Source organism: Triturus cristatus, chromosome 6, assembly GCF_964204655.1.
Source record: "Triturus cristatus chromosome 6, aTriCri1.1, whole genome shotgun sequence".
In the NCBI taxonomy this organism is placed as follows: domain Eukaryota; kingdom Metazoa; phylum Chordata; class Amphibia; order Caudata; family Salamandridae; genus Triturus; species Triturus cristatus.
In genome coordinates, this window is record NC_140589.1 from 1,006,516,443 (window position 1) to 1,006,544,281 (window position 27,839).

At 45.4% G+C, this 27,839-nt stretch overlaps 1 protein-coding gene across 1 annotated transcript in view; it reads right to left on the bottom strand.

Moving 5' to 3' along the window:
- ESR1 (estrogen receptor 1) overlaps positions 1-27,839 on the bottom strand; it is a 1,483,571-nt gene that overhangs the window by 441,467 nt on the left and 1,014,265 nt on the right. The gene's annotated exons all lie outside the window — the stretch shown is intronic.

The following is a 27,839-nucleotide window of genomic DNA, read 5'->3' on the forward strand; positions in this document are numbered from 1 at the left end:
TTCTGGACATGATTTAGTAAGCAATAAATCTGTAGTTCGGGTCAAAGGTCCTATCGTAAGTGGCAGAGGTTGTGACACTTCATTAACAATAGGTTTTCCTGAAAAACCAAGGGAAATATTCTGTGAGCCTGAGAGGGGTGCCCCTGGAACTTCACTACGTTTTATAGTTGTTCGACTTGCCCCTGTATCGAGTAAAAACTTTCTATCTTGACCTAATAATTTACTATGTACATAAGGTCCTTCTTGATCTACAGGAATCTCGATAAGGGGTAAGTCAACTTCCCTCTCTAGGCTTGTTCATGCGTAACGCTGATACTCGGGATATTCATACTGTGCGGTCTGATACATTTGTCGTGTTGTTGTCTGTGTGGCAGCAGCAGGCAACGGTGGTGCAGCTGGCACAAACTGTATTGGCTGTTGTGCGGCTGGCATGGCCTGGGCATGCTGCATAGCTCCTTGTTCATTCTGATCTTGTCTTAGTGGCCGTGATCTTTCTTGTGTTTTACCTATGGCGATATTATGTTTTAGCACTGGACAATCGTGTACGTAATGACCTGGCTTTTTACAATAATTGCATGTCCCTTTTACAGGTCCTGCTGAATCGGAATGTGTCATACCCTTTTTATGTCCTTCAGCTGGAACTGTCTGGGAAACTAGCATTTTCATTTTCGTGTCTTTCATGCGTCTGTGTTCATGTTCTTGTTCCTCTTTAATTCTATTGTGGTGGTACTGTAACATTTGTAACATTTGTGTTGGAGTGTTACCTTGCCAGGTACTCTCGAATTTTAATACTCTATTCTTTACTGGGGGCAGAGCATTTTCTACTAATTTTGTTACAAACAGATGTGGGTATGATTCGCTACTTGCTTTTATGCCACTATTTATACCAAAACATTTTTCAAATCGGGCATAGTAATCGCTAGTGTCTTCATCTTGCTTCTGTTTACAGGCTGAAATTGTACCCCAATCTTCCTTTTTCGTAGTTAATAAACGTGGCAGTACCTGTACTAGTAGACCTGGTAGTGCTTTAGTTTTGTCCCCAAGCCCCGAACCTGGACCTCGGGCCCTTTCTTCTGCTTCTAATGCTGACCATTCTATCTTTTGATCACCTACCTCCCACTCTTTTTCCTTGAGTTTCTCATAAATGCCAGCAGGCATCAACACCTTTAATATTGTCATAACGTCGGGGTAGGTATACTCTCCCATGAGTAACATGTCTTTGATTTCTCGGTGAAAACCCGCTGGGTCTTTGTCATGACTGGGTACCACTTTCTTCATTTCTAACAATTCTATTTTCGATATGGGCGTATATACAAATACGCGTTTAAACTGATTGTCCTCACCCTTTATTGGGTGCACTTCTCGTAAGGGATTCTGTCTATCTATGTGATACGTAGTTCTTTCCTTGACGGACAATGGAACATGTTCTGAACATACAAAAAGAATATACTGCTTTCTTGATTCTAGAATTTCTTTAATTAATTCAGTACCTGGACCTCTCCATTTATTCATAAGTAATTCAGTCAGTATGTCAGGCAAGGGACCAGGGTCCGAATGCTGACTCCGATATAGTATAATGAGTTGTTGAATCATATAAATCCCAGCTAACCTTTGTTCATCTGGGGTAAGATTCAAAAATGTGCGTACTACTGTATCATCACTATATTTTCCGGGACTGTCCACCCAATGGACAGCTGCCCTGGCTAAATCTTGTTCATCCATAGAATCGAGGAAATGATAACCCCTTCGTTCTCGGAGTAGTTTGTCGGCGGTTTGGAACGAATGCTCGTTAGACCTTATATTAATTATAGGTATTTGAAAATTCCTGTTATTATCTAGACATATTGGACGTATTGGGTCAGTATGACATCTAGTCTGATTCCTATTACAAGATCTTCCTCTACCTACATAGGCTATGGTGTCTGACTGTCCTGTGGGCAGTCCTGACCCTTCTTCCTCGTTTTGTTCGAACTCGTCTACCTCTAATCGCTCTTCGTGTAGGCGTTCTATTTCTTTACGGATCTTTCGGCACATGGCTATTATACAGTTTTGTTTATCATGTCTCCCTTCCGATATATTCTGGCTCCATCTTGTAAGAATTTGCATTGCTTCCGGGTCTACCCCCGGTCGGTCTTGATTTCTGATCACACAGTTTATGAGGAAACGTAACAGTTCCCCCTGTATCTCTACTTTCTGGTATTCCATAGCTCTGTAAATACATTCTGGATCTCGCCCCGTTTGGACAAAATGATATATATTATCTAGATGCGCAGTCATTCCTGGTAACTTCGCTAAATACACTGCGGCTCGTCTGATACGCAATGATGCTAGGGTCATTTCGTCCTCCTTTCCAGGCACCGGGTCATATCTACAATCTATAAGAAGTTCCTTAAGCGCACGAGCACTAAGGAGTTTGGGTGTACGTGAATGCGCTGACTCTTGAAAGGTAAGTTTATTTATTCTGGGTGGCGTAGAAAAGACATTGGCAGCTCCTCCCGCGGCCCCATCTGGGGCGTCGGGTGTAAAAGGATTCGTCGAACGTGACACAGCAACTGCAGGTGTGGACACAGCCATAGAAGTAGCTGTAGGAGCGGATACAGAAACAGATGTGCTTGCCGGAACTTGTGACTCGATTTGTTGCTGCAGGGATACGGGTACTGGATCTTGGCGTTGAACCTCCCTGGTATGCGGTCTATGTGGGGCGGAATTAGCATACTCGGGAGCTGCGTCATCTAAATATGAGGAAAGAAAAACATCTTCTGCGGTTCTAGGATGCCCCTTAGGATGTACCTTTATTGGGAACAATGGGGTTGGCAAGTCTTTTGGTGTCTCTGGAGTAGCCTTAGGTAATCCTTCGGCCAGAAGGGGATACATACCATTCATAAGGGCATTTCTTTGTCTGTCTACTTGTTCTGATTTTACTCGGATACCTTCCTCAATTAATAGATTCTCTCGAACTTTATTGGAATTCTCTTTACTCTTCTCCTCCTGTCTACGTGCTTTTTCTGTTCGTCTATGTGATTCTTTACGCCATAATTCAACGGCGTCTTTCTGTGACTGTCTGACTTTTCTTTTCCATAACTCTTCCTCGACTTTCATGATGCACTCTGCATCCCAGGTCCCCGCTGTGGGCCACCTCTGACTTTCTGGTAATCCCTTGGTATAGTCTACCCATAAATCAAGAAATAATATAGCGTCTAAGCCATGTTTGTGATACATAAAGTGCCCTGGAGTGTCCCTAGGAGGAATAGGGACTGCTTCTTCGAGAACCCCTTTTCTGGTAGTGATCTGTCTTAATTTCGAAAAGAGCGGCATATTGAGAACTGACCTTATACTTGATTTTGACCTGATACTTGAATTTGAACAGACTTAATACAATAAACACGATAATGAACAGTCATTCATACCACGATATTCAGAACATACTTAAACACTTTAAACATTTAACATTAAACCATTAACTGAAACGACAATGATGATCGTCTGCATAACTAATCACCAAGCTTAATTCTCGACAATAACTAGACAATAACTAGACACTTCGGAATACTTCGGAATACTTGATATACTGCTAACCAGTACAGATACACTGCTAAAACAGTGCAGACCGGATTTGTGTACCCAAACCCGTCTTGACCGGCACAACCTATGTGCACGTCAGAAATGCCTCCCCAGCAATGGTACTCACCGGGTAGCTTCGGAAACGGAAGGCCTCAGTAACTTGAACTTGAACCGGACCGGACTCGACTCGACTCGACTCGTCGGACACTGGGCTTGACTTCGGACTGGTGGGTCTCTATATACCTCGGATCTTGCTCTCTCAGCTAGGCTCTGGTCGGGATACTTCGCACTTCTCACCGCCTCGTCTGGGTGTTGATCGCAGTCTCAGTCGCCCCCGCTTGACCGGAGGGAGATACAGGAAATCCTGCTGGTACGCGTTATTGTCCGTCCAGCTGTGGCAGGAGACCGGGCCTGCAACGCACCGCCGGCGCGTGAGATGAGAAAGTGTCCCTGTTCGGGCGCCATCATGTGGTAAATATTTCTCCTTTACCGGGACTGAATTTGATACAGAAACATTATAAAATAGCTCAGTAAAATGAGAGGCAGAATCCGTGATATTAGAGTTTCGGAATGGACTTTATTCCGGTGGTCGATTATAATCGGATGCTTCAAGTTCCATCACCACGGGGGTTCAGGAAGTGAAGTACATACTTTATTGACAAGAAGTAACTTTTATAGTCCATACATTATAATGAAGTGAATATAGTAGGCGTAACAATTGATAAGGACATTGACGTTTGGTTTGCGTAACCGAAAATGGGTGTAATAATGAGTAAAAAGGAACATGATTGGTTGTGATGTCATGTATAGGTGGATCTATAAGATAATACTTGGCATGGATGCGCGCGCAGCAGTATGACGTGTAATTGATGTGTAACTAGGGGGTGACGGGGACTTGACATTTAGCTCTATATGTGGAGACAAGAAGTCTGGGGGGTCAAGTCAACCTAATCCCAAATCATATCTAACATCCTATGTTTAAAGAACTATGTTATCCATAAAAGAAGGACTCTCGGACAGAATCTATTCTATACTGACTGTGCGTGTACAAGCGTCTAAGTGTCTACACTGAATGCGAGGGGGTAGGAATATTCCATGGTAACAGGGCTATGAATTACTTGCATGAGGACAGAGAAGATGGGCCTTTTTGCTTGGTAACTGGAGGAATGTTTACTTAAACTACTAGGCAGGAATGCATCGGCTGAGGGGGAAGCAGATAATTCGAAGGTGAAATACAGTTCTTGGCAGAGAGTAAGCTGATGTCAGGCTTCGTGAGCCGCGCAGAGAATGAGACAAAGTTCATGGTCACAGATGCAGGCTCGGGCTGGAGCTTTTAGAGGCAGAAGGCAAGAAGAGTTTGATGACAGAATCAGGGCCTACTTGCCTGGACTGAAAAATGGCATAAGTGAACCATATAAAGCCGGTGGCCTTTCATATTTAAGAATGGAATATCCGGCCTATTCATGGCGGATCTGGCAGAGGACATGTTGACGGTGGGCATACATGTATTTGCGTCTTCATAACTGGAACTGGGGGGGACATATATGTACTTGTGATATACACATGGAACCGTTGGGGTCCAAGATAGGGGACATAACTGACCAGGAAAATCCATATTTCCACAGTTGTTGTGGTGGGGATAGCGGCTGCGCCTTATGTTCAAGGCAGCGTTAAGCAACTTAACTTGGTTTAACGCTGCCTTGTCCATAAGGCCTCTTTTCATGCTATGGTTAGCGTGAAAGGGGCTTGCAGTGGGTGTTGTGGTGGGCGTTCCACTGCAACACCCATTGTATTTGACGCTGCCCCCTATGTACAAGGGTGGCGTACATAGGAGGCAGCACCAAAATGAAGGCCAGGAAAACCCTGTTATTAAGTTGGCGAAGCAAGGAGAAATGCATTATTTCTCCTCGTTTTTGCTTTTTCCATGTGTGCTGCCTTTTGCAGCACAAGTGGAAAAAGCAAAATGACATGGTTTGTTTATGTACAGGAAGGTGTCTCTAAAAATTGCCATTTGTCACTTTCATGTGAGCTGCATGAAGCAGCACAAATTTAAGTAACAAAATGGCTTTTTAGGATTGTTTATGTGCAGGAAGGGACACCTTCCTACACATTAACAATCCTCCCCTGCACGCAGACACCCTTTCACTCTGGTGCAAGGGTGCCTGCGTTGGAGCTAAGTTGCTAAACTTAGCGCCATCGCAGGGGGAAACCACATTCTTGTAAATATGGTGCAGCCTTGCGTTTCAGAAGTGGCGGAGCGTGTCGTTAAGCCAAGGAGGCTAACGACACGCTCCGCCACTTCTTTGTACATATCCCTCCTAGTGATATGTGTAGGTATGTTAGGTTATCCTATGTTACCACGCGCTTCCATCTTTCTGTAACATTGATACAATTAAGACCTCTCGGATTAATCTGATTTTTTTCTGATCTGGGACCATGCTCTGAAACGCACCCTCTCTCTCTCTGAAGCCATCTTCACTCGTTACCCATTTTAGGATACAGCGTAGGACCATTTCTGGATTCTGAGGTTTTCTTGTCTAGATTTACGTACTAAATTGTAAATAGACAACAAACAACCAATGGATAGAAATGCAAAGCTAACCACAACTCGTCACTACCCACCAAAAATAACCCAAGTAAATGTTATGTTATGTTATATAAATGAGTATCCCGGCGCGGAGCCTAGCGGGCAGAGGAGATGGAGAGAATCAGCAGAATAGGTGTGTTTCCATTTTCCTCCTGAACACAGCAGGGTCTTGAATAGTGCGAAGGGCAAGGGGGAGGGCGTTCCAGGCAGCTGTCTCCTTCACCGTTAAGGAACTGCCCCCTATTGTCTGAAACTTAAAACGAGAAACGCCTCTGTAAGTAAAGAGGGCCAAGGCCATGGAGGGAATGGTGAGCCAGAGTCAATAATTTGAATTTAACTCTATCCACCATGGGGAGCCAGTGGAGAGAGCAAAACTGCTGAAGGACACTGTTCCTAGCCGAAATGCCCAAAATTTGCCTGGCTGCTGTATTCTGAACCACCTGCAGCTTTTTCAGCAGGTACTCAGGGAGACCAGCATACAGGGCATTGGCATAGTCCAGCCTTGACAAAATCAGTGCACAGGTAACAGTTTTTCTCTCTGCCTGAGGAAGGAGGGGGAAAAATCTTCTGTGAGTTTTAAGCAAGCCAAAACAGCATCCCGCCAGCTTATTGATGTGCGTCGAGAAGGAGAGAAATTCATCAAACTATACCCCCAATTTTTTGGCTGTCTTCACTAATGAGGTAGGTGAGGATAGTCAGGAGGCCAGAGCTGCTCTCTGAATTTGGGGGGGGGGGGAATTTGCTGAATAGCAGAACCTCCGATTTCTGGACACTGGATTCTTTGAGACGTTATCTCAATTTGAACGGAAATGTGAGTTTCTTTCCCAATCGAGATTGCGATTTGTAAAATTACTCCCCACATTGTGTTCCACTCACATTTCCCCAGGAAAGATCCAGTGAATTTTGAAGGGGCAAAGTTCTGTAAAAGAGGCAAGACATGTGGAAATTTGTGTGCAAAATCCTGATTCCCCATGTTATGCCTAATTTCAAACAGGAAATCAATTCATGAATGAGTCATATTGCACTTGGTAAAATGTATGTCCAATCTCCCACTGGTACCATTTATCAATCATATTGCACATATGGGACTATTTTTACTTTATTTCCTAGATGTGAAATTTAAGCAGAGCTCAACACTTGACTTTTTGACTCAGGCCTCCGTTATTCACTTTCGAATCAATTAAGAGTTATTCCTGATTTCTCTTTGTAAATTCCAAAGAATACATGGTAATTGGATAATTCTGAAAATCTATTTTAGACCTTGGTATGTAATTATAGAATGATTAAATAAAAAGAAACGTTCTGCAAAAGATCTGCTGTCTGCTGCGAATGAGTGCCTGCAGTGAGCTGCTGATCGAATACCAACTGCTCAGTCCTTCTAGATTATGGCTGATGATTCCTGCACCATGAGGGTAGGGCAGCCGGGGCTCTTTGCTCTAGTTCCTGTGCATGCTGGAGTCCTGCTCTCCTAGTGCAACATTGTTTCAATAATAAAACTGGACTGATTCCTCATTAATGCAGGTACTACAGCATTATTATTATTATTAGAGGGACATATACCGTTATTTCACTTCTTTTAGAGTTCATGTCTTCCTAATTAGGAACTGCTTCTTAGTTCAGAACCCCAATTGGGCCCTGCAAAGGTTTTGCTCCCTCCACCCCACCAAAGCTTCTGATATTCCAGATCTCCTGAGCAGCAGGCTTAGCTATATTGAGGGGGACATCAGTTGAGGGGGTAACACTGGGGGGCGGTTCCTGTCTCAAATACCACAGAAAAGACGTTTCTGCAAATTTATGTTTAAACAGGTTTATGTTTTCTTGTTCTTCTTTTAATTAAAACTAAAGAATAAAATTAGGCTTAACTCAAAATATAGTTAAGGCTCATGTATCTTTAATACAAATATTGAAGACTGTATTCCAGCAGAACAGAAAAGAACAGGAGAGCTGATTATAAAGGTTAGCCCTTAAATCAGCCAGTGCAAGTATCAGCTTTTTGAAATCGTATATTTAGGCTACAATATGAGCCTACATTTAGAAAGGTGAACCTGTGAAAAGCTACAAAAGTGTCAGAATGGTCCACAGTCCCAATGAACTCCCAAAACATACTCATCGGAGTAATTTGTTTTTTTGACCATATCACAATCCCTGGCGATGTGTTCACTTTTAGATTGATCCCTGGATTGATTATATATGAATGATTCTCAATTTAATTTCTAGATCTTCACTGCTGTACCGGATGCAGTGAGTAATCCACTGCCCCTTTTTTAAAATTTTTGAGACCATGTTTTTGTGCTTGATATCCTTTTAACATGTACCTCTCAGTTTTTTGTTAGAACATAGCTTGCTACTCTGTTGAAATGTAACAGTCCTGATGAGGACTCATGACACGGTCGGGGTCGAAATGCCGTTGATGCACAGGGCAAATGGAACCTATATGATTGTTCTCAATGGCTGACTTATAATTAAATGGACTGAAAACAGGTTGTCTATTTCTTGGTTTTTTTTACCCCTTTTTTGTATACGCTATATTATTTATTTGTTATTATGACTGCGTAAACATTCATGAGGAACGAGCACTTCCTATACAACAGTAAAATGTTGGATAATTGCACAATATGCGTTACTTGTCAATTTTTATTTGATTTAATATTTTCATTTGCATTTGAATTTACCAATATCATTAACACATGGAACCTATGTTGTATGTGTTAGACCTGGCATCCTTAGTGTGGTTTACCCTGTCTTTTAGCCTCTATCTCCTGTATTTTTTTATGTTATGCAGGACTTCGTTTTTGCTGGTTTAGCTACTCTGGGCACTTTCCACTGCTAATCAGTGCTAAAATGTAAGTGCTCCTTGGGTAAAATGTGATTCTGATTGGTTATCTATGACTGGCATATTTGATGTACTGGTAAGTCCCTAGTAAAGTGTACTGTGTGTGCCCATGGCATGTAAATGAAATGTACTAGTTGGCCAGTAGCACTGGTTGAGCCACCCACATGAGTAGCCGCCTAAACTTGTCTCAGTCCTGCCATTGCAGAGTCTGTGAATGCAGCTGTAAATTGCCATGTCGACTTGGCAAGTGCACCCGCTTGCCAGGCCCTAACCTTGGCTTTTACTATATGTAAGGCACCCCCAAGGTAGGTCCCAGGTACCCCCATGGGCATGGTACAGTGTATGTGAATGGTAGGACATGTCCTGATGTGATTTACATGTCCTGAAAGTGAAATAATGCCAATTTAATTTTCTAGTATTACAAGGTCTAGCTCTCCCTTCGGCTATCATTGGAGCTACTGTTTAACATTTTTCAAGTGTAACTTTTAATTGGGAACATCTAGAGATTTGGAGTTTGGGTTCTCTGAGCTCAGAATTTTAAAATACATCTTTTAGTAAAGGTTTTTTTAAATAGTGTGTTTGAAAATGCCACTTTTAGAAAGTGGTCATTTTCTTGTTTAACCATCCTGTCCCTCTGCCTGCTCATGGAATCAACATCTAGTTTAGACTGACAGTGCCTGTTTGTGCATTCACTCTAGAGAGTCACACAAAGTGAGTTGAGGTGTGCTCTGTATATCCTGATGGACCATCGCCAGGCTGATGGGCCTTCCTGAGCTAGAGAGGTGAGAGGAGTTGTCACATAAACCTGAATAGGGCTGTGCCTGTCTTCTTACAATGTTGTAAATACCCCCCCCCCCCCACCCCCCCCCCCCCCGGAGTGTGTCTGGAGCTAACACCAGGCAGGAAAAAAACGTGTGCACTACAAAGACAATCCTTTGAAGAATGCCTACTTCAAAGGCCAAAAGGGGTATAAGTATTGTACATAAAACCCCAGACTTTTAGAACACTTCTGGATCAAGAGCAGACTCTGTCAAGGAGAAAAGCTGAAGAGCTGTAAAGAGGATTTCAGCCACTTTGCTGTGTGTTGTTTGCTGGGTTGGCCTGCAGTTGCTGCTTCTGCTTTGGAGAGGAAAAGGACTTAACTTGGATGTGTATCCTGCTTGTGCAGTTTTTCCTAGGGCTTGTGTGTGCTTGCCTCCTGTTAAGAAGTCTCAGGGCCATCAAAGACTTCCCCTGCAGCATCCCTGAACTCCACTGCTGGGAGTTCTGACCTGCCAAGTGCTGCCAATTCCAGTTCTGGGCCCTTGGAGGTTTTACCTGCAACAAAAAGCTGCAAAAGAATCCCTTCCTGTGCCGGTTTTCCACTGCCATGTGGGAAACATTCGCACACACCGCTGCCGTGCGGCCAAAGAAATCAACGCAGCTCCTGCCCGCGTCCGGAGAAACTGCCGCAGTCCTCGTCCAGCGCACCATGTGTCCAAAGTCCGAGACTCCCATACAGACTCAGACGCAGGCCTTGCTGTTCAGCTGAATTGACGCATCGTGGAATAGCAGCTGAAGAAATCAATGCAGCGCCTTTTTGCCACCGCCGAATCGACCTCCAGCGTGTCCGGATTTCCACACATTGCACCTGTGTACCATGTTTTCCAGCACATCACCCGCAGACCAGAACCGTCTTCCGGATATACTTTCATGAATCTATAAGGTACACACATGTCATTATTTACTAATCTAATTGTAGGATTATCTATAGGAGCCTAGCTATATATCCCTCATGCCTGTGCCGGTTGGGGCTGCCGACCACGAGTATACAATTCTATCCTCTTTTTATTCTTTGTGATATGGTCTCTCCTGCCTCTGCCACTGTCTATTTATGCACTTGTCTCCATACAGGTGTGTGAATATTTACTCTGTAGGGTTCACTGTCTATCAAACCACTTCACTTCTTTAATGGGTTAGTGTTGCGGTGTAAATTCTGAATGGTACATGTTTTTTGGTTTGTTTTTAACTTGAACATATAAATGGGTTTTTATGCTCAATATTTTATGTCAATCACTGTAACATATAAATGTGTGTACTTGTCCTGTGCCGTTTCATAACATATTTATGTTGGAATAATTTTGTGTCCTTATTTTGATTTTGGTCTTTTTTTATGTAATTTTCAGCCCTGATGAAGTTCTCCTAGAAGGATCGAAACGCGTTGGCTGAGTGTTGTTTTACTACTGAACTTTTGAAAAAGCAATTTGAAATAAAGGATTTTTTTGATACTACACTGAGTCTATTAGACTTCATTGCCTAGCGCACCCCCACTTGTAGCAATCTGTCTGGATCTGGAACACAGAGGCATCACGCAACTGCTGGCATTGGGGAGCACTGTGCAGGACCAGGATTTGTCGGAACTAGCGTGAGGTGCAAAGCTAAAAGTTCACCGTTGAGATTGTGGATGTCTTCAGCACTGTCTTGGATTTCGACACATTGCTTCCCCTTACAGTCCAGATTTGACGCAACACTTCTCCTTTGTGCTGCAGAACTGACGCATCGCCTCCGCAGGGTCTCAGGAATTAATGCATCATTGTCTTTTATGATGCTTCCCTCCTCTGTGGCTGTTTTTCTTTGTGGATTTTAATGCATCTCAGGTACTTTGTGTAAAATCACTATATCCATAGAGTTCTATGGACAGAATTGCTTGAAACCTTTAAAACATCATATTTTGAGTTCCGGATGTTGGACTTTGGTTCTTTTGGTCTTGTTTGGTTTAGGTAAAGATTATTTAGTTTTCTAAACTGGTGTGTTGTTCATTTGTCATGTTTTCACTGTGTTACTGTGTGTGATATGTACAAATACTTTACACATTTTCTCAGAGATAGGCCTGACTGCTCCTGCCACGCTACCAAAAGGGCGAGCAGTGGTTATCCTGGGTGTGTAACTCCCTTACATGGACTAGAAGGAAGGGTCCCTACTTGGAGAGAGTGGAAAGCACTGCCAACTATAGATCCCTGTTAGAACTGGGGGTCTCTAGTTGGCTGAGGTAGGCACCTTAGTCCAAATAGAGATCCTTGCTTCTAAGTCAGGGAAAGGAAGGATACCTTCTCAGATAGCCCCTGCTAACCCCCTCGGTAGCTTGGCATGAGCAGCCAGGTTTATCTTCAAGGCAAATGTGTAAAGTATTTGCAACCACGTTCTCAGCAACCTAATGATGACACCACAAATGGACTCCACACGAGTTTCATAAAAACAATAACATGATTATATAAAAAGATATACGATGAGACCACACGATAAAGATCCAACATATGCGTATTTGTAATATTTCACCTTGCTGGTTACTAGGCCAGCAAGCCATGGTAGGTTTGTTTTTGCAGTATTAATGAGCAGTTATCTATGATCCAATGCAGTCATAATGCAATGCTATGCAGTTCTTGATGCAAGAATCAGGCCCTTTGTAATGTCAAAATAATGAAGTTCGTTATGCAACAATCAGGCAGCTAGTAATGGCAAAATAATGCAACTCGTAATGCAACAATCTGGCAGTTCGTTATGCAAAAGTAATGCAAAAGTAATGCAACAATCAGGCAGTTTGTAATGCAAAAATAATGCAAAGCAGTGGAACTCGGCCCCCCCCCCACGGGGATGGTTCGAGGTCCCTCCTTGTCAAAGGCAGGCTCGGACTGGCAGCACAGCTCCTCAGGGGATCCCGGTCCGGGCCGATGGCAGTGACAAAGATCTCAGGCTGCAACAGGGCACACGCACACAGCATTGCTGAGACTCACTTGAGCTCCGGGTGTGCACTGTCACAGGGAAATCCTCACAAAGGTCTATGGCTGCACAAAGCACACGCACCCAGCGTCGCTGAGACTCACTTGAGTTCCGGGTGTGCACGGTCACAGGCCAATCCTTATGAAGGTCTCAGGATGCACGAAGCACATGCACCCAGCGTTGCTGAGGCTCACTTGAGCTTTGGGTGTGCACAGTCACAGGGCAATCCTCAGGAAGGTCTCAGTCTGCACAAAGCACACGCACACAGCGTCGCTGACATTCACTTGCACTCCGGGTGCACACGATCACAGGGCAAACCTCACGAAGGTCTCAGGCTGCACAAAGCACGCGCACACAGCATCGCTGAGACTCACTTAGACTCCAGTTACCCACGATCACAGGGCAATTTTTACGAGGGTCTCAGGCTGCAAGAAGTACACGCACACAGCGTCGCTGAGACTCACTTGTGCTCTGGGTGTGCACGTTCACAGGGCAATCCTCACGAAGGTCTCAGGCTGCACAAAGCACATGCACACAGCGTCACTGAGACTCACTTGGACTCCGGGTGCACACGATCACAGGACAATCCTCACAAAGGTCTCAGGCTGAACGAAGCACACGCACCCAACGTTGCAGGGACTCACTTGAGCTTTGGGTGTGCATGGTCACAGGCCAATCCTCGTGAAGGTCTTCGGCTGCACGAACCGCACGCACCCAGCGTTGCTGAGACTCACTTGAGCTTTGGGTGTGCATGGTCACAGGGCAATCCTCAGGACGGTCTCAGGCTGCACAAAGCACATGCAAACAGCATCGCTGAGACTCACTTGGACTCCGGGTGCACACGATCACAGGGCAAACCTCACGAAGGTCTCAGGCTGCACAAAGCACACGCACACAGCGTCGCTGAGACTCACTTGGACTCCAGGTGCCCACGATCACAGGGTCTCAGGCTGCAAAAAGCACATGCACACAGCGTCGCTGAGACTCACTTGGACTCCGGGTGCACACGATAGCAGAGCAATCCTCAGGACAGTCTCAGGCTGCACAAAGCACACGCACACAGCGTCGCTGAGACTCACTTGGCATCCGGGTGCACACGATCACAGGGCAAACCTCACGAAGGTCTCATACTGCACAAAGCACACGCACACAGCGTCGCTGAGACTCACTTAAACTCCAGGTGCCCACAATCACAGGGCAATTCTTACGAGGGTCTCATGCTGCAAAAAGCACACACCCACAGCGTCGCTGAGACACACCTGGAAACTTTTGTGTTCCTGAGTTTCCACAACTGGGAGCCAGCTCTCCTCGGGCGTTTGGGGATAAGTTACTTTAGGAAACAGCACACAGCAATGTCCTTTCAAAGCAGGGGGACACAGCATACAGCAAAGTCCCTTTAGCCTCTCCTTGGTTAAATCAGCAAACTGCATGCCAGCCCCAGAACACACAGCAAGGGTCAGTCCTTTTCTTCAGTCTCTTCAGCTGTTTCTTCCTTGGCAGAGGTTCCTCTTGACCACAATGTAGTTTCAATCCTTCACAGTCTTGAACAGTTCCATTCCAACGTTGAGGGGTTTCAGCTCTCATAGTTATACCCCTCGATGTCTTGGAAGTCTTTGTCGTCAGGGGGGGCACTGACCCCTGTCCAAACCAGTTCTGGGTGTCTCCCTGCCAGTGACACCTTCTTCCTTTGATAGTGGGGGTCTAGATCCTTATTCACTCAGCAGGAGATGGAGCCATTGTTTTATGGCAGCAGCCTCGGCCTCTTCACCTCCAGGGGCTACTCCCCCCCTACACTCCAGATGCAGGTCAGCCTGTTGCTGTCTCACCTCCTCCCTTGGGTCAAGACATTCCCCGGAGCCTATCACATTCTAATCCACACAGTCAATCCATAACCAGGCAGAGACACACAGAAATGTTAGAACACAAAAACCCAGCCACTTCTAAAAGAGTGGTTTCTAAACACACAATGTAAAAACAACCTTCACAAATAGATGTGTTATTAAATTGTGAATTCAGGCACACTAAACTTCACCTCTCCATCTTAAACCTATGGGAAGATAGGCAGGAAACATATTACAGAGCCTCCCCATTCTGTCCTATGGGCAAGATGGCCTTTCAACAGTGAACATTGAAATGGAGAGTATTTCATTGTTAGGACATGGTACACACCTCAGTACATATCCTACCTTTCACATACACTGCATCCTGCCCAGGGGGAGTAACTTGGACCTACCAGAGGGGTGTCTGATGTGCATAAAAAGGAAAGGGTAAGACCTGGCAAGTGGGTGCATTTGTCAGGACAACATGGCAGTTTAACAAACTGCACGCATACACTGCAGTGGCAGGCCTGAGTTCTCTCTTTAGGGCTACTTGGGTGGGTGGCACAATTAGTGCTGCAGGCCCACTAGTAGCATTTGCATTACCAGCCCTGGCACACATAGTGCATTTTACTAGTAAGGCAAACATACCAATCATGGACAACCAATTACCATTACACTTTACACAGGGAGCACTTGCACTTTGACACTGATCAGTAGTGGCAAAGTGCCCAAAGCATCTAAGATGGCAAAACACCATGTCAGAAAAAAGTCTAGGGGGAAGGCAGCAAGTTTAAGGAACCAAGGGCCAAGTCCAACAACCCCCATTTCTAACAGTATGTATTTTCAATGCCCTATTTTCTAGGTATTCTTTTTTCTTTTTTAAATATATTTTGTATTTTTCAACATAGCATAGACAAAAGATAGAGAACGGTTCTGTAATTCAACCCCATTGTCCGCATACCTATCACAGTAACCATTAACAACCCATAACCCTTCCACTTCTCACCACCCCGCAGAAAACATTAGAACACACAGGTTCACTGAGGAGAAACAATACCAAGTGATAAACAGCGACTGCACCAAGTCACCCAGTCCCGCCCCAACTCTATGGCCCCCCTATCATCCATTAACTCTAGAGAATAATATTCTATAAATTTGCCCCATGCTTTATGAAATGTTTGGGGACAACCTCCGCTGGCGAGGTGGCTTTTTCAGCCACCATGTACATGTCCATACCTCTTTTCCATTCCTATCTTCTAGGTATTCCTATAATTTGGGCAGTCTCTGTTTCTTAAATGCCTTTCATGGTGTGACTGGCAGTGGCCATAAAGACAAATAAGGAAACAGGTCCTATAGAAGGTATACTGCCTTTGAATCCCCTTTCCAACTTCAGCAGTGCACCCAGTGGGCGTTTGAGCCATTCTCCCACCCCTTGTGGTCTCAGGCACAGGAACAATGTTTATTTCATGCGGAAAACTCAGCGAGAGATGCAAGGAGGATGCATCTTGGGTTTGGCTGGAAAGCGGCAGTAAGAATCTGAGGTCAGTCAACTCTCCATCACAGACACCTGGCTCTCACTCCAGGGCTAGGCTCAGATGAGTCATCAAAGTTACTGCGATTAGTTGGAGCAAGCTTTGAGCCAACACGTTAGCCTTTATCTTTCTCCACTGTTTAGTGCAACAGCAGATTTTATTACTCAGCACAAGTGTCTATCCTTGACTCTAAAAGAAGATAAAAATAGAGCCCTTACCAAGTCCAACTCTTCCCTTTGAATTGTATTATGCTCCTTATTAAAGTAAACTGGTGTACTCCTAGTTTGTATCTAAATTTTGTGGTAAAGGCAAACCAGCTACTCATATATTGTGTTACTCTAGAGAATTTGAAAGAAGGTAGGCACATTCAAGTAACTCATCTTAGTTTATTGTCTAGTACCAACATAGCTAGGTGACAGAAAACATCCACAGAGTCTCAGAATTCATCGCAATGCAAGCCATCCAATAATACTCTCTGTGTACATGCATTGGCTGAGTCAATGAGATGTTGCTGGTGGGACTTTTTTCCATAAATTGCCACAGGATATTTGTTACAAGGGCAGACTTCTTTCCTTCTTCAAAGGTGACAGTAGGTGGCCAGGCTTGTGTGTTCCCACTGACTATTTGCTTTGCAAAATTGACTTTCATTTGCAAACAAAAGGTGTGAAACGGCTGCTACTTTCATTTCAATGTTAGCAAATCTGTGACTACTTTTCACAACAAAGCAATTTACAGTAATGAATCCACATTAAAATAGGGATTAACATATAGAAACATTAGAGTTATTGCATTTTTTTTTTATTTAAATGGTTTTCAGGAGCGGCCCCTGCTGGTAGGAGCAGTGGGGTGGGGAGGGAGTCAACAGACGACAATGAGTTAAAATTAAACGTAAAAAAAAAGAAAACTTCTTACCTTGCGCTCGCCACATTGCCACCTCAGCAAGGCGCCTTGCGCAATGTAAGTGGTTTTCTTTTTTTTATTTAATTTTGACTCGTCGTCGTCTGTCAACTCCCTCCTCACCCCACCCCCTGCTGTTACCTGCACAGGCCGCGCCTGATGGCTTCGATAGATAAACTAAATTCCCTTTGTGAACTACAGGAAAAATAAGGGTTCAACATTTACAATTCATTAAAGTAATACAAATTCAAGCTGTTACCTTAGCATCTGTAATGAGAATAGGTACCTTACACCAATCTGCACATCAAACTGAGTTGTGTGGGAACACCCATGCCATGCCCATGGAATGCCTTCCCAAGGCAGAGTAAGGCAACACAGCGATTTGCGCTGTGTTGTCTTACTCCATATTAATGGAGCCACTCAGGACAACTCTAAGTGGCCTTGCGTGGCTTCTGAAATCACAAGTAAGGTTTTCGCTGCTCTTGCACCACGTTGCATGGTGCAAGAGTGACGCAAACTGAGGTTCCTCATTGTGAGTATAAAGCTGTTCATGTTATAAAATATAAAGAGTTAAAAATTGATATGAAGGAAACCTATGTATTTCTCAAATGGACACCACATATGGAGATTAGGAGCTGTGATTATCTGTACACCTCTGAATTTGTGGGTACATGTACTAGCATGTGATTCAGAAGGCCTTTTTCAAAATGTCTTCTTTCTCGAGCACTGGCTTACAATTGGAAGGCGCAAATAGTGAGAGCTCCAATTGGAAATAACAAATGTTCTATCATTTTGTAATCCCACATCTTTCCCGCTAAAAATGGTACCTCACTTGTGTGGGTAGGAAAGGATGCAAAACGCATTATAGACACATCACATTTTTCGATTGAAAATGTACCTCTTTTTTGGAAATTTGGGTAGCTGTCGATATTTGGCCCTACTCAACTGACACACAGGGAAACCAAGCAAACCTGCATAGCCTTGAAAACTTGCCACCCAGAGAATCCAGAATGTGATTACATTCTTGGCTCTCACCAGGCTTTCCTACCCCAAAACTCTTGAATACCTCAAACTGTGACTAACACACACATTTTCCTCACATTTTCCTGAGGAAAACCTATGGAGTCTGAGTAGAGATACAAATTCCCTGCCACCCAGCATTCATCCAAGTCTTTTGATAAAAATGGTACTTCGCTTTTGTGGATAGGCCTAGTGCCCGTGGCACAAAAGTTCCCAAAATGCAATATAGACAATTAACATTTTTCCTCTGAAAACTGACCCTTTGATTGCAATCTGGGTAGCTGTGGATTTTGGGCCCCAGCTCAGCTGGAACCAATGTAACCTAAAAAACCTTTCATTTTTTAAGAACCTAGACATCATGGGAAATTTGGGGTGCGGTGACCGTTTTGGTTCCCCATAAGCCTTTGTAAACACATTTTCCTCACATTTCTGTGAGGAAAATGTATGGAATCTGTGGGAAGCCACAAATTTTCTACCCCCTAGTATTTCCATAAGTCTCCCGATAAAATAGTATCTCACTAGTGTGTATGTGCCAACCGCCAATGAAACAAAAGGGCCCAAAACGCAACATTGACACATCACATTTTTCCACTGAAAACTCTACCCTTTTTTTGAGATGTTGATAGCGGTGGATTTTGGCCCCTAGGCGAGCCAGCACCTAGGGAAACCTAGCAAACCTGTATAGATTTGAAAGCTAGACACCTAAGAGAATCCAGGATGCAGTGACTTGAGTGGTGCCCTCCAGGTTCTCTTACCCAGATCCCTTTGCAAACCGGAAAGATTGATGAAAAACATATATTTTCCTCACATTTCTGTGAAGAATACTTTTTGAATCCATGGGGGGCCACAAATGTCCTACCACCCCCTATCCCCATTAGACTCCCGATAAAATGGTACCTCACTTGTGCAGATGGGCCTAGTGCAACGACACGAAAAGGCCTAAAAAGCAACATTGACATATCAAATTTTTTCACAGAAAACAACTTTTTTTGCAATGTGGGTAGCTTCGTATTTTGGGCCCTAGCTCACCTGGCACCTTGGAAAACCTAGCAAACCTGTACATTTTTAAAACTATACACCCTGGGGAATCCAGTATGGGGCGCCAGCGCAGGGAAAAGGCAGGAATGGGCCATGTTGTCTTAAATACAGTGCATTCCTGTCCTTTCCCTGTCACGCAGTGCAGAGCAGCAAACTCATAAGGTGCAGCTCAGTTGTTGGCTCTGGGTTCTTCTGGCTCTTGGTCTACCTTCAAACCCTATATATCACCACAACCAAAAGGATCTAGTTGGTGTAATGGTATACTGCTTTTGAAAATGATCCATCGTGACAGGAAGTTAGAAATGAAAACGTTGTCACAAATGGACATTTTTTCCTACTCGTCTTCAATATTCTTTTATTTTTAACAGTAAGTTTGGTAAAGTTTGGGAAAACTTTGAAGGATCTACACAAATGACCCCTGTTAAATTCAGAATTGTGTCTTCTTTTCAGAAATCTATAGATTCCTGGGCTCACCCATGACTATCACACAGGTTTTCACCGGAAGAAGGTTAAAAGCGGAGAAATTCAAAAAAATGGGCTACATCTTTGAAAAATGCCACAACCATGCTAAAAATAGTTTTTTTGATTCTGCTCTCCATGATCCTGAAAACTGGGAAAATGGTAACTGTAGCACAGCAAACCTTTTGTTGATGCCATTTTTATGAGAAAAAAACTGACAGTTTTTGTGGAACACTTTTTTCCTATTTTCTCTAAAAAAAAAAACAGCATAATTTAGCAGAGGAATATCTCTTATCTTAATATATAATGTAATACTAAATACAACAGAGCAAAGGAAGCATGCAATTGTCAAATATTGTGTTATGTAAATTATAGCAAATTAGAACATTGGAATGTTGGGAGCTCCATTGAAAACAATGGAGTGCTCCGGGCTTATAATGGTTGGTATAAGCCCGGAGCTCCAACATTCCAATGTGTCTTTGTTCACAGCTCTGGCTGTGAAGAAAGACTTCAGGGAGCCTGAGGGGATTTCAATCCCCTCGCGCCCCCTGAAGGCTTCGTTTTGTAAGAACATTCTGCCCTCTAGTGGCAGAATGTTCTAATAGCCTTATAGCCCTTCGTAGCAGGGCTATACCGCTATTAAAGTCCCGCTGCGGCGTTAAAGGCCCGAGCCGAAGGCGAGGGACTTTAACTAACGCAGCAGGCCTTTAATAGCCGGCGGGCTATAAGGCTATATTAGAACATTGGAATGTTGGGAGCTCCATTGAAGACAATGGAGTGCTAAGGGCTTCTAATGGCCAGTAGAAGCCCGAAGCTCCAACATTTCAATGTTGTCCTGTAAAATTGTTGCTTTGAATAAAGGCCCGGCGCAGCCCAAGGGGATTTTAATCCCCTCGGGCTCCATAAGACCTTTGTTCTATTTTTTAGAACATTCTTCCCTCTAATTTCAGAATGTTCTAATAGCCTTATAGCCTACCGTAGCTGGGCTATAACAGTGGAGGAGTGTGAAAATGAATCCACCCCAAAAGACGTGTTAGGGGTGCATTATAGTCTAATGAATTCTGCACCCGCATATATTCTGTGTGACTGATATCAATAATATAAATGGAGGTATGGCATATCTAAAGATACCTTCTTCTTTGTTAGCAGAAAGAAGAAGGTCTTTGTTCTCAGTAGATAGTGAGGCAAAGTGAATTGGCAACTGGTACAAGGAGAGTGATAACAAGATGGGAGGAGAATTCTCATGGTAGAAGAAGACGAGACCAAAGACGGCCAGGATAACGATTCCCGAGAATAACATGATCGTGTGAAGAAGTTTATGTGTGATTTGGCAGCATGGAGAATTACTAAATGGATTTGTGTGACTTACTTTGGATGCAGCTGATATTATGATTCGATGTAGTGAGGGATAGCTAGCATTCTGGAATAGGGTGCCTTGAGGTACAGACCTCTTTGACTTTTGTGACTTTATGCTACTTGACCCACAGAAAGCTTAGTTGACAGACAACCGTTTTTCCATTGCCTACTTCTTCTCACCTAAATCTTTCTTAAGTTTAGGGTTGCCACTTTGGGTAGACTATTGTAGGGAGAGACAGGGAGTTCATGCTTATCTGTAACAACAAATTAATGCAATCTGAAGCGAAATTCCGTTTTCTTATAACTTACATTGCAATTATTGAACTAGTGGTTTTCTTTCTGTTACATAGAGTGAACTGCTTACAAAGATTTGGCTTCATCCGATTTGCATTATTCTTCTATACTGTTATGCTTAGATTTGTTTACATTAATTTGTTTTTGAATTTGAACCTGGAATACAATTTACTAATTTGAGACTTATTTTCGAACTGTTTCATTATTGTGTAACCACATTGACTACACTGTATTTCGATATTGCCTTAAGATGTCTCCTCCTCACCCCACAAGTTGCACAAAAAGACAGTAAGAAAAGTGTTACTTAGTAAGAGGGTTCAGTCTTTATCACTGGCATTAATGTCCCGCTCCCTTATTAAAAGGCCCTCACCATCCAAAAGGAGGTGCATGGTTTCTTTGTTAAAGGACTCATTCATTACTGCTGCTCATGTTCTGCTCTTCAGTGTGTGAGAGAAGTTTTGTTTTCTGCTGTCTGTAGCATAACAAATTAGAGTGTGTACAGAAGGTTGTTCTACAGCTGCCCTCACTACATTTGATCTGTGTGTGTGTGGGGTGTGGTATGCATGTGTGGTGTGTCTGTATGAGGGTATATGTGTGTGCACTCGTGTGTGTCATCTTTGCCTGTCTTTCTAAACCATGCATGCCACCTGCATGTTTGCCCTCTTGTATGCGTGTGTGTCTGTATGAGGGTATTTGTGTGTGCACTCGTGTGTTGTCTTTGCCTGTCTTTCTAAACTATGCATGCCACCTGCATGTTTGCCCTCTCGTATGTGTGTGTTTCTGTATGGGGGTATTTGTGTGTGAACTCGTGTGTTATCTTTGCCTGTCTTTCTAAACCATGCATGCCAACTGCATGTTTGCCCTCTCGTATGTGTGTGTTTCTGTATGGGGGTGTTTGTGTGTGAACTCGTGTGTTGTCTTTGCCTGTCTTTCTAAACCATGCATGCCAACTGCATGTTTGCCCTCTCGTATGTGTGTGTTTCTGTATGGGGGTTTTTGTGTGTGAACTCGTGTGTTGTCTTTGCCTGTCTTTCTAAACCATGCATGCCACCTGCATGTTTGCCCTCTCGTATGTGTGTGTTTCTGTATGGGGGTGTTTGTGTGTGAACTCATGTGTTGTCTTTGCCTGTCTTTCTAAACCATGCATGCCACCTGCATGTTTGCCCTCTCGTATGTGTGTGTTTCTGTATGGGGGTTTTTGTGTGTGAACTCGTGTGTTGTCTTTGCCTGTCTTTCTAAACCATGCATGCCACCTGCATGTTTGCCCTCTCGTATGTGTGTGTTTCTGTATGGGGGTGTTTGTTTATGAACTCGTGTGTTGTCTTTGCCTGTCTTTCTAAACCATGCATGCCAACTGCATGTTTGCCCTCTCGTGTGTGTGTGTTTCTGTATGGGGGTGTTTGTGTGTGAACTCGTGTGTTGTCTTTGCCTGTCTTTCTAAACCATGCATGCCAACTGCATGTTTGCCCTCTCGTGTGTGTGTGTTTCTGTATGGGGGTGTTTGTGTGTGAACTCGTGTGTTCTCTTTGCCTGTCTTTCTAAACCATGCATGCCAACTGCATGTTTGCCCTCTCGTATGTGTGTGTTTCTGTATGGGGGTGTTTGTGTATGAACTCGTGTGTTGTCTTTGCCTGTCTTTCTAAACCATGCATGCCAACTGCATGTTTGCCCTCTCGTGTGTGTGTGTTTCTGTATGGGGGTGTTTGTGTGTGAACTCGTGTGTTGTCTTTGCCTGTCTTTCTAAACCATGCATGCCAACTGCATGTTTGCCCTCTCGTGTGTGTGTGTTTCTGTATGGGGGTGTTTGTGTGTGAACTCGTGTGTTCTCTTTGCCTGTCTTTCTAAACCATGCATGCCACCTTCATGTTAGCCCTCTCATGTGTAAGGCAGCATCCACTGCTGCTGCTCATGTTGTACCTGTTCTGTGTGTGAGGCTTCCTGCACTGTTGCCTCTCTTTACCGGTTTTCTGTGTGAGAAAGCTTCGCCTGCTGCTGTATATTACGACCAATTTGAGTATAAAAGTGACTCTTGGGAAAACCATTAACATCATAGAAATGCAATGCTAATGGCTGTCTCATCGCTTATCACCACTGGTTGCTTTTTTCAGGCTTTTTAGGTATTATTAGTTTCAAAGAGAAGGAGGCGCCATTTCAGGTCCACGAAATATGTTGTGGAACAATTTCCCAGTAGACAGCACTTCTTGCACATATGACTGTAAAAGAAGTAAAAGGAGGCGAAAGGCCTTCTAGTATGGAGCAGAATAGGACTTGCAAGGTGTGAAACCAGTTCCCTTGGAAACATAGGAACAGTGGCGTCATGAAGCGCCCCCTCTAGCAGCTCAGGTGGAGGTTGACACTGGGTCCCAATGACTGGGAGCTGGGTCCCCCTAAAAGTTAATACGGTCTCTGTGGGCCTTCTAGGACTGCGGGTCAACAGACAAAAGTGCATACAACACTGTTTACCGGATAAGAATCGGATGCAGGTGTCTCTACTAATTGAGCAAAGTACAGAGAAGAAAGACAGAGAAAGAGAAATGGTGGCATTGGGAAAAAAGACCGAGTGAGAGAAAATAAAAAGAACCAATGGGAGGGAGAACAATAAGTATGACAAATAGAGGAGAGTGGAAAATAAAGAAAGATGCGTACAAAGAAAGCAGGGAAAGGAAGGGAGAAGATAGTAAGGCATGTGAAAGGAAGTATGAGCGGTATGAAGGAAGGAAGAAAGGTGGATGGAAGCGTAGAAGGAAGGGAAGAAAGCAAGGGCCGGTTAGAGGAAACAAGAAAGTAAGGGTGAAAAGTATGGATGGAGGAAAGGGTAAAAGGATGGATAGACTGAATGATGGATGGATGGAAGGATGAATAGATAAATGGAAGAGTGAAATAATGGACGGATGGATGAGTTAAAGTATGCATGTAAAGTATGTAGAGAACAAAGAGTGGAAGGATGAAAAGGGGTGGCAATGTGAAATACTGGTTGCGAGGATGGGCAGACGGAGGGGCGGACAGACCGACGAACGGCGGGTGGGTGAATGGATGCATGAGTTAAATGATGGATGGAATGGTGACGGGAAGGATGGAAGGGTTAATAACTAGAATAGGTGTTATTGGTGTTCTGTTCTCTAAAAAAGAGAACATTCGATGGCTGTTGGTTCTCAAATGATTTATAAATTACTGAGAACAGAACTCACGTTGTGGTGCGAAAGAAACTTGATTTCCCTTTGCGGTTTAATAATTAAAGTCATAGATCACAACCCTAACCAACACACGAGAAAGCGAAACGGGAATGCTTTGTTCTTTTAATTTCTTTTTTTTTCTCAAAGTCAAACAGCGGAAATTTCTTTGCGATTGAACCAAAACAAATATTTCACTAGGACATGGGTTGCTGCTGTTCCCAGTTGTTCTCGTCACTGTGTTCTCATTAACTGCTTCGCTGGTTCCTTATACACTTTGCACTGCTTTCTACCTTCAACTCTCATCAGCAATAACATACCCTGCCCCTATTCTCTTTGATACAGTGATCACACAGTTTCACCCAAGAGAGCAAATTTCTGAGGGTTTACCAAAAGGCATAGGTCAAAAATACTGTGTAATGATGAGCAGAGGGATCGAACAGTGCAGCAGGTGCAGTTGAACCACGGCCCATGGGCGAGAGTACCCAAGTCATGTATTTTTCGACCATTTACCCGTTCCTTTTGGTTGTATTAGGGGCCCATAGAAATCTTGCTGTCTCACTGTAGACTATGAAGAGGCCTCTTTAGGATGTTTGCAACACCCTATCAGTGACGCCTGTAGGCCACAATACCTAAATGTTAATGCCTAGATCAACTATAGAGAAAACAAAATTTGAAAATGTGAATCCCTAAAACATGATTACAGCAACTAATAAAAAATCCCTAAAAATCGGATTCCAAAATGGACAAAAAAATAAAACAGATCATTTCAAAAAATGTCCTAAAACTCAACCTAAATGCTGACCCTAAGCCTAATGTTAATTTTAACACTAACTCAACTAATCGTATCACAGAACTGAAGACTAATGTAATCCATGCCTAATCATAACCATAAGCATAATACTTACCTTAAAACTAATTCAAGACCTGTGCCATGACCAAAAAGTAATGCTTTCGGTAAACCCAGAACCTGAGATTCTTTATAACCTTAAGCCTAAGCCTGGCCCTTAGCCCTAACGTTAAACCCCAGGTTAGCAGCTCATACTCCAGAAAAAGAATGTTACACATGGCATGCTACAAGTTAAAAAACGCTGATAAAAGTGCATTAAAGGGGGCGTGGCCAAGATGGCGGGGTGAGCAGACGCTTCCTCCCGTAGCTCCTCCGGCCCGGCCAAGCTAGAGCCCTTTTCTTATGCTTTTCTCCCCCCGCTGAGGCTCAGCGCGGGAGAGGAGCGTGGCGGAGCATCAGGGGTGCACATTGGTGCTGTTTTGGTTCGGATCGCCTCGGGGGAACCCCCCAAAAAGTTCGATCGAGACCAAGGAACGACGACGGCGAGCCCGAGGGGCGGAGCGCATTGGAGAGCTGTCCGGGCGCCTCGGCTGGGCCTGGTGCTGAAAGTTGCGATCTGGAGGGGATCTGGCCCGCCGTTCGACGGTGACTGAAGGAGCCTTGCGGGAAGGGACCCGTCGGTGTGGAAGGCTTGGGACGGGTGCCCCGGCACTCAGACTGGTGACGGCGACACCTCGCACTGCGGAGGCCCTAACCCCTAGCCGAGGTACAGCGGACCCCCTGATGGGGTTGGACCATCTGGGCCCCTGTGCGTGACAGACGGGGGCCGGTGGTGGAACTTATTTTACTGTGGGGTGCCTCGGGGGCTCCGGTGGTGTCGTTGGGCCTGGTCGTTTTGGCCTGCTCCGCCCGGCCGCCATTTTGTCCCCGAAGGAGCAGTGGTGGCAGCCTTCGCCGGAGTCCTGGCTGCTGGATGCAAGTGACCCCCGCTGCTGCTGGGCTGATTACCGGAGGGATGTGCTGGTGAGACCCCTCCGCGGCGGCCCCCTTGGTTGTCTCACACAAGCTCATGCGGCTGACGGTGACCGGACTGGGCCGCCATTTTGTCACCTGTGACGCAGCGACTTCGCTCGTGGGGGATACCCAGGTCGAGTGCTAGCCGACGGCTGAGCATCCCTGGAGCGCCTGGATCGGTGCCCGACTGCGGAGCTAGCGATGTCTGGAAGAGGAGGCCCGAAGAAAGGGGACCGTACCCTGCCGGACATGCTTGGCAGGGCCCAGCACTTGCGGGACAGGACGCAGCCCTCGCCGGGGCCCTCCCGGGCTCCGGCGGATGTGACTGGAGGGGAGCCACCCGTCACGAGGGCCTTTATGGAGGAACTGTTCAGCTCCCTCAGGGAGGACTTCCAGACACTGAAGCGGGAGGTGGCCAGCGAGGTCCGAGAAGTGCGTAGGGAGGTGGAGGGCCTTGGCGAGCGTGTGGAAGCGGTGGAGACGGAGGGCCAACAGCGAGCGGAGGAGATAGTCCACCTCCAGCAGGACGTTCTTCGCCTCCGGGAACAGTGTGTGGAGCTCCAGGCCCACTCCGAGGACCTTGAGAACAGATCTCGGAGGAACAACATCCGAGTGCGTGGCGTGCCGACTGCGGACGAGGGGTCCGATCTGGGGAGCTACCTGCGGGCCCTGTTCCGAGAGATCCTGGGGGAAGCTGCGGACTTTCCCATCAGCATTGACAGGGCGCATAGGGTTGGCCGGCAGCGCCAGTCATCGGCACCTCCACCGGACATTCTGGCCTTCCTGCCCGACTTTCCACTAAAGGAACGCATCATGGCTGAAGCCCGCAGGAAACAGCCCCTGACTTTCCGGGATCGGCCGGTGGCGCTTTACCAGGACCTCTCCGCCATCACTCTGCAGAAACGCAGGTCCTTTAGGATTGCCACTGACTTTTTGCGCGAGCATGAGACGCCGTACTCTTGGGGTCACCCCTTCCGCCTGATTTTTCGGTGGAACGGAGTGTTACACCAGCTACGCTCCTTGCAAGACATTTGTGGTGTCCTGGGGCTCACGGCGGCGGAGGAGGAGGGAGCTACGCCGTCGTGGAGGTCCTCGGAGAGACGGAACCGGCGGAGGTCAACGAGGCGGCGCTCAGCGACCAGTGTGGGGCGCCCGGACTCCCCTACCATCAGAGCGGACATGGCCGACGCCCTGAGGGCGGCGGCCGGGGACTCGACCGGCTCCTCTAGCGTGGCCTTGACGGCCTAACACACACTCCGGGGGGAGATGTCTTTAGCTTCTTTACATGCTTGGTACGGGGCGGGGGGGTTGGGGGGAGCGGTTGGAGGTGAGTGGCTGGACGTCCACTTTGCTCTTTTCTACGGACTTGCCCGTTTTGGGGCTTGACTGAGACTATGGGGTGTTTGAGTTTGTGGGTGGCTAGTTGCCAGGGTTGTGTTTTGGGTGGGGGAGGGGGTTGTTTTGGGGTTGGGAAGGTCCCGTCCGATGTTGTCTATGCCCGCTTTGTTTTGGCTTGTCCTGCGCTGCGGCCCCGCGCGCCCCACCCGCTGATTCCCTGCCCATTGCATGGCGCTCCCGACCCCCGCGAGGAATGCCGGGCCTAAAGGTAGTGACCCTTAATGTTCAGGGCCTGAACAACCCGGTGAAGCGCAGAGCGATCCTGTCGTTGCTGGAGGGGACGCAGGCGGACATTTGCCTTTTGCAGGAGACAC